Here is a 6,720-nt window from a genome sequence, read left to right as displayed (position 1 = left end):
ATTATTATTATTATTATTATTATTATTACTTTGTTTGTTTGTTTATTTTCTTCTCTGTATTAATGTGTTTTTCCTTCAGTGCTTACCTGTAATTAGTCTCTGACTTTATGTTGTGTATGTTCAGTATGTAATTACTTGTATCTGTACTGTGCTGTGTCTGTAATTGTCCTTGGGGCTGTTGTCTCAGCACATAAATAATAAAGAATTGAATTATTTTTACTATTTGTATTGTTTATGTCATTCAGATTTTAAGAGGTTTTTGATCCTTATACATGGTCTGGTATTCTAAAAAGCAGTGATTGAGGTTAGCTCTTCCTAAAGGACGCAACAGAGTAGGTGTCTCAAAACCTTTCGGCTTAGGACAGAAAGAGATCCAGTTTTCGAAAAGTTGTGTTCTTTAGAATACCGAAAGTTTGACAACGTCCAAAAACCCAGAATCTTGTTATTGCTGATATCTTTCTCCTTCTTTGATATGTTGGGCTCTTGTGAACACGGTAGTGAACCTTCGGGTTCCATAAAATGCTGGGTGAGTGAGTGACTTCTTTTATTGTCTCTTTACAACTTCCTTTTTTTGCTGTAGATTTCTCCCTACAGTGCTTGCCTGCAACTGCCTTTATAATAAATTAATTTAGTTTAACTACATTTTTATTGCTGCAATAAACATATTAGTGGCTCTATATGATGTTCCGCAGTTCTAGAAACAGCCGGTATTTGTGTTCTGTTCGGAACACACGTAACATTCTCATGTTCAGTTGCTCCTCGAGCCCCTGTCCTTCAGCTGCACATGTTCCTGCTGCTAATGCAGCTTGTAAATTTACAGATAATTTTAGAAACTTGTGTTCTAATTTAAATAACCACAGCTGGCTTTCCACCGCGGCGGCCCGGATTCGATTCCGCGTCTGGTCAAGTGGGTTTTGTGGTGGACAAAGTGGCGCTGGGGCAGGTTTCCTCCGAGTACTTCGGTTTCCCCTGCCAATCTTCATTCCACCAACTGCTCCACAATCAGCCTCACCTATCATCTGGGGCGGGTACAATAGGCCAGAAGTGGCCGGAGTACAAGGGACCTAGTCCCACCCCACTAGCAATAAAAGAAAATAAATAAATAACCACAGCTGGTTCAGTTCTTCTTTTCTTACCCCTTTATCCTCTTGCTCTCTTTCTGTTTGTTTCAGTCCTCTTATTGTTTTCTGTTTATTCTGATTTTGTAATTGGCCTCTGGCTGTTGAGTTCAGCATTACAGGTAGCCCCGGGAATCGAACGCGGAACCTCTGGATCTGTAGCCAGGAACTCTGACCATTAGACCACAGAGGCGGTGAATAAAGGGATGGCTAGTGAATATTAAGTTCGAAAGGTTCCGGAAGGTGAAGGGCCTACCGAGCAAATTGGTGTAGCGGTAAGACTAAGGATGCATCAGGTTCCAATCCCAACCGAGAGACCGCCTAAAATGAAGGGTTTAGAGTTCTTCCTCAGTCGTTTCAAGCAAATTCCGGGATAATGCCTCGATTATCACTTCATTCCTAATCCTGTGAAATTCACTATTCACCATTTACCCCATTACTCGACACTGCACAGACTAAGATGTGGCTCGATTACTATGTGATGACAAAAGCCTGTGTGAAGTAGGGTAAGTGCGGGGGAAACAGGATAGTGGAGCGAGTAAGACCTTTACGAGCAACTTCAACGGAGAAACCAGGTGCCAACAGCGAAATGAACTCTCTACCCCTCATATCTAGTGTAAGACAACGTGGACTCCTCCGTTCCGCCCATACAGGAAAATTATCTTCTCCTAATATTCCATCACATTATAATCGAGCTCTACTGACAAATGCAGCAAAATAAACGTCATCAGCCGGTGGTGACGTAATCGAGGTTAGTATCTTGGAATTTTCCTTGAGGGACAGGGGTACAGCGTGAGAAACCTGAGTCAAGATTCGACCTCAACACCTAGCGCTTATAAATACAGTAACCTGCTCGATCCAAAAATACAGAGTAATTCTAAATTATTGTCGAGGTTTCCGTTTATAGGCCACGGGAATCCCGACACTAATTTAGAATCATCCTTTATATTTCGTATATATTAAACGCAAATATTTCATTCATAACTATATTCACTACTTAATTCTGTCGATAATGTTAGTTTTCATTGGACGGAAAAAGAGGGGGGGGGGACGCATGCGCTTTGTGCACCCCCACAGAGTATGAAGGTTTGCTCACCTGTTTGATGTCCAGCCAAGCTTTCAATTACGTCAAGTGTTAAATCCTTGGAACGATTTAATGAAAACAGGCGAACAGGATGCGAGTCGCTTCTACATCCGTTAATGTGCAGTGTTGACATGCTTCGACAGTGATGTCTGTTTTCGCTGATAATCAGGACGACAACAACAATGATCTGTTTGTCTGATACTGTACATGTTTGTTTCGACACTTAAGTGTTACAAGTATGTAATAAACAAATAGATGGGTGTGGGGGTAGGGGTGAAACCGGAACTGCGGGATATAACTGTAACAAAGTTGGTTAACACTGCCAGTTGTCCCTTTTAACCTGCGATATGGTTGTTACTTCCCACAGTTCGCTCAAGTACGTTTCAGCTCGAGTTAGTTTTCACTTTACATTCGGTATTCATGAAGTTACAGGAGCCATATTACAAAGCAATGCGCTCCACGTGTTACATTACTGTTCACTGTTTGTGTGCAAAATAAATTTTTATTAATATTCTGTTAGATATATATCTAAAAATTAAATAAATTTATTCCAAAGTCAATTATCAATAATAGGTCGTAATATAAGTCATATAAACTGAGTAGATAAGTTGGGTTGTTGATAACATGACTTTAAACTAGTAAACAAATTATTTTTACCTAGGATTATTGGATTTTTTGGACCTTCTCCTTCGTCTGGTGTTTCAAAAACACAAAAGAACACAAAGTTTCGGAAACTTTATCTGTTCCAGTCCGCATATGAAGGGTGGGAGACACCTACACGATGAACAAAGATCAAAGACAGCGGCTCCGGTCTAGAAACCCGACATTAACGGCCGTGGGGATCCGTTTCGCTGAACACGCGACACAATTCATCCGCTAAAGTTGGCACTAACTTCACCGACAAGCGGCGGTCGCTCGATAGGTATAGTTCACTTGCGGACTACGGGCCACGGAGTATATTACATTATCTGTTTTAATGCATATTTCGTTCCGCAAGTACTGAATTTGTAAAAAAATTGCGACGCCCTTGAACGCGTATTTCTACTGTTTCATTATTCAACATCTTCATGTTATTGAGTGGCTATAGACGGGATTTGGATTTGTAATCGGATGTTCTGGACCCTTAAACAAATCGTGACTACACTTTACAAACTACTCTCACACACAGACAAGTGTTCCCAGTCACAGTTTTCAATGCGTTGCTTGGTCACATCTTCTAACAGTGGACGATTCTCTGCTCCAGGGCTCACGTCCTCGCAGGCTGGCGGCCATCTCACACTAACCTCCTACTTCTCTGACTGCAGTCTCAAAACTCTCTAGTAATAACAGATGGTTATCCATTCGTACCCTTGTCACGGACCGCACAGGAAAAGCATCTTCCATTATTGCGTGTTATCTCGTTGCCGGGGAGACAACGTGTCCACAGAGCTGTTCCTTTGCAACGGCTGTTTTTACACAGCCGTTGCTTGGCAATGGGTCTACATGTCACAATACAGCTGACTGCAATATACCAGTTTCCCTAGTCTTCCCACATTCTTCCCTGCTTCTCTCCCTAGCTTAATTCGGGAGAGAGGGGACCTAGAAACCTTCTCATGGCAACTGACGATTTCATGCGAAATATTGCGCGCGCACCCTCATCCATTAATTACGTTATATTTCTAATTGTTCTGTTCCATGCTTTTAACCATTAGCTGGAAAGGAAGGTAATTAAATTTGCGTTTATATATCGGTACACGGCCTGTAGAGAGATCAATGTTATAATACCAACAGATAAAGTACACTTATGTATTTAATAAATTAAATTACATCTGTGTATTTAATAAATTAAATTTTCAGATCAGTTTGGTTCTAAACTACTGATTCAAATTTATATTTTACGTGTTATAAACGCAACTGGCTGGAGGTATATGACAACATTTTCACTGTCAGAAATTACTAGAGCTGGCAGGCACATTTCTGATACTATGACCAGGTCAGAGAAAAAATATACACATGAGCAGAGAGAGGTACAAATTAAATGTAAGCAAATTGTGGTTACAAACTCATAAAAGTGAAATGTACGCTACATGAAACACTTTGGCCTCTTATAGTTGGAGTTGCAACTGTTCCTTGATAAAAAACAAAAAATAAAAAAACTTCGCAGTTTCAGTCTGCAAGCGGACTTTACCGACTGAGCGACCGCCGCTTGTCGGAGAAGTTAGTTCCAACTTCAGCGGATAGAGGGTGTTGTGTGGTCAGCACAACGAATCACCGCGGCCGTTAATTTCGGTTTTCTGGACCGGAGCCTTGAATTAGATCCTCAATTATCCTCACGAGGCAGAGTGGACCTCGATCCAGACCCACTAATTCTCAGAAAATCTGGTAGCGCCAGGAATCGAACCCGGACTGCTTGGATCTGTAGCCAGGAACTCTGACCACTAGACCACAGAGGCGGTTTATTATTTGATCAAATTGTATTTTGTTTACGGATAAGCAGGACTATAATAGTGTGGGATTTGGGGTTGTCACAGCGGTCATCATAAACACTTATATCTCCCCGTACATACCACTGTGCAGAACATCCAGTGTGGAGGCGGGGTCGAATACCTCCATCGTAACCCTGCGAGTCGTAGGAGGCGACGAAAAGAGAACCCAATGCCTGGGGATATAACAGGGCCACACAGTTTCTAGGGGATACACTAGTAAATACAGGGACCTGGCCCTTTATGTTGTGGAAGTCTCGATTTTGAGACAGTAAAATATGGCCATGAGTCCCGCGGGACTCAGACTTTAGAATGAATGAGCTGGCGAGAACCAGTAGCAATTCTAAACGACAGACCCATCCTTATGTCATAAAGGATGTTACGTAAGGACTACAAACGCAAGTGTCTATTTGGAAAAGAAATATTGGTCGTGAGTCTAAAAAATTCTTGTCGCAAAGAAAAATTTATTGGCGGTAAACAGTCAGTCGTAAAGTAAGTCTGACTCTGACTCTGACTGACTTTGCAGAACGCTAAAGTCAAACGACATTTCTGAATAGCATATCATTTCCATCTTCAAAGTGAAAGAGTAAGTGGAGCAAGAATCCAGTATGAAAAAGGCAGCAAGAAGTGTTGTGTTAACTGGCTCTACTTCTGAGATGAGACGCTGTGTATCAGCAAGCTGCTTGCTGATTGCTTGCGGCTTACTATTCGGCTCTGAAGATGGAGACAGTATTATATCATAGAAAACCACTGCTAGGCAACGGCCGCGAAAAAAATAACGCGACAATGACCATTGCTCTACAACAACTTCGTAAATGAACAACAGTACTGGACCCGTTCTCAGACAGCAGCCCGCCCGCAACATTGAAATACATTTGGAAACGGTGTTTTCTATGTGGTCCGCTCCGAGGCTATACCACTCGACCAATTGGGTTGAATTAATGAAGTGTAGTTGAACAAATTAGTTGGTGACTGAGTGAGTTAATTAGAGAACTGCAGCAGTGAAGCTGGTAACTGAGTCATGGGGACATTTCGGGAACCCAGAGGTAGTGGAACGTCCGCCTTAAAAGCCTTTACCAGGCAACGACTGGTGAAGACGTAGCAGACTGAAGAAATTTAGTATATGGTCTAGTGAACTGAAGAATTTGTGAATTAAAGATAGCGCTACAGTTACTTGTAGTTACGATCTGTAAGTGTTCAATAAATCCAATTACCAATCCAAACCTCGTCTATAATCACTCATACACGTGTCAGTATACTCGTCCGAAATGCTGGCAAACTTCTACCGAACTACATAGCGTCACATCACAGGAGAAAGCACTGTTCGTAGTTATGTCTGTAGGAACGTCAACTCCAGCAACCTAACAGCAGGTTTCAAACTGCGTATCAAAATTATTCGAACACGTTCATCTCAGATTTACAAGCATAATTAACAGCCCAAAGGCCAATCGTGAATTGGAAAAAGTTAAAGAAATGTACAAAAAAACAAAAAAACGAGACGGTTTTTATTGTTTGAATAATAGTGTGCAAACTATCCACCCATATTTTTTGTTCCTTTGCTGATGACTTGAAAGAGACATTAATTATGATCACATTAACATAAATTTATTATGACTTCGATTGTTGCTTACCGTTGAAGAATATTCCTTTCCGGCTTTGCTGAGGAGAATATCGGAGTGTACTGAAAATCGTCGTGCCTTTCTTCCAAGGTTCCTGCAAGAGGAAACAAGACTTTTCTTATGCTTAGAAACTAGTGAAATGCTACATTTGGAGCATGGCTCTGTATGGGGCTGAAACTTGGACACTTAGGGCAGTAGATCAGAAACATCTGGAAAGCTTCGAAATGTGGTGTTGGAGAAGAATGGAGAAGATCAGTTGGACCGATTATGTGAGAAATGAAGAAGTGTTAATTAGAGTCAGTGAGCAGAGGAATATCCTACACGAAATAAGAAAACGGAACAAAGTCAATAGAAAGTCCGTCGAGTGTAACAATTTATAGGTCACTTCTTTATCACTTCTGCCTTACATGTTTCGGTTTAATAAAACCATCATCAGA

General features: G+C 41.3%; 1 protein-coding gene across 3 annotated transcripts in view; it reads right to left on the bottom strand.

The window, feature by feature from the left end:
* Positions 1-6,720, bottom strand: part of LOC111873317 (chaoptin) — an 831,716-nt gene that overhangs the window by 249,251 nt on the left and 575,745 nt on the right. For all 3 annotated transcript variants that reach the window (XM_033755049.1, XM_023867926.2, XM_033755050.1), the window contains exon 3: positions 6,296-6,377. The gene's annotated coding sequence lies outside the window, so the exon portion shown is untranslated. The remainder of the gene's footprint in view (positions 1-6,295; positions 6,378-6,720) is intronic.

This window comes from Cryptotermes secundus, unplaced genomic scaffold, assembly GCF_002891405.2.
Source record: "Cryptotermes secundus unplaced genomic scaffold, Csec_1.0 scaffold223, whole genome shotgun sequence".
NCBI lineage: Eukaryota > Metazoa > Arthropoda > Insecta > Blattodea > Kalotermitidae > Cryptotermes > Cryptotermes secundus.
This window is presented reverse-complemented; position numbering and strand designations above follow the sequence as displayed.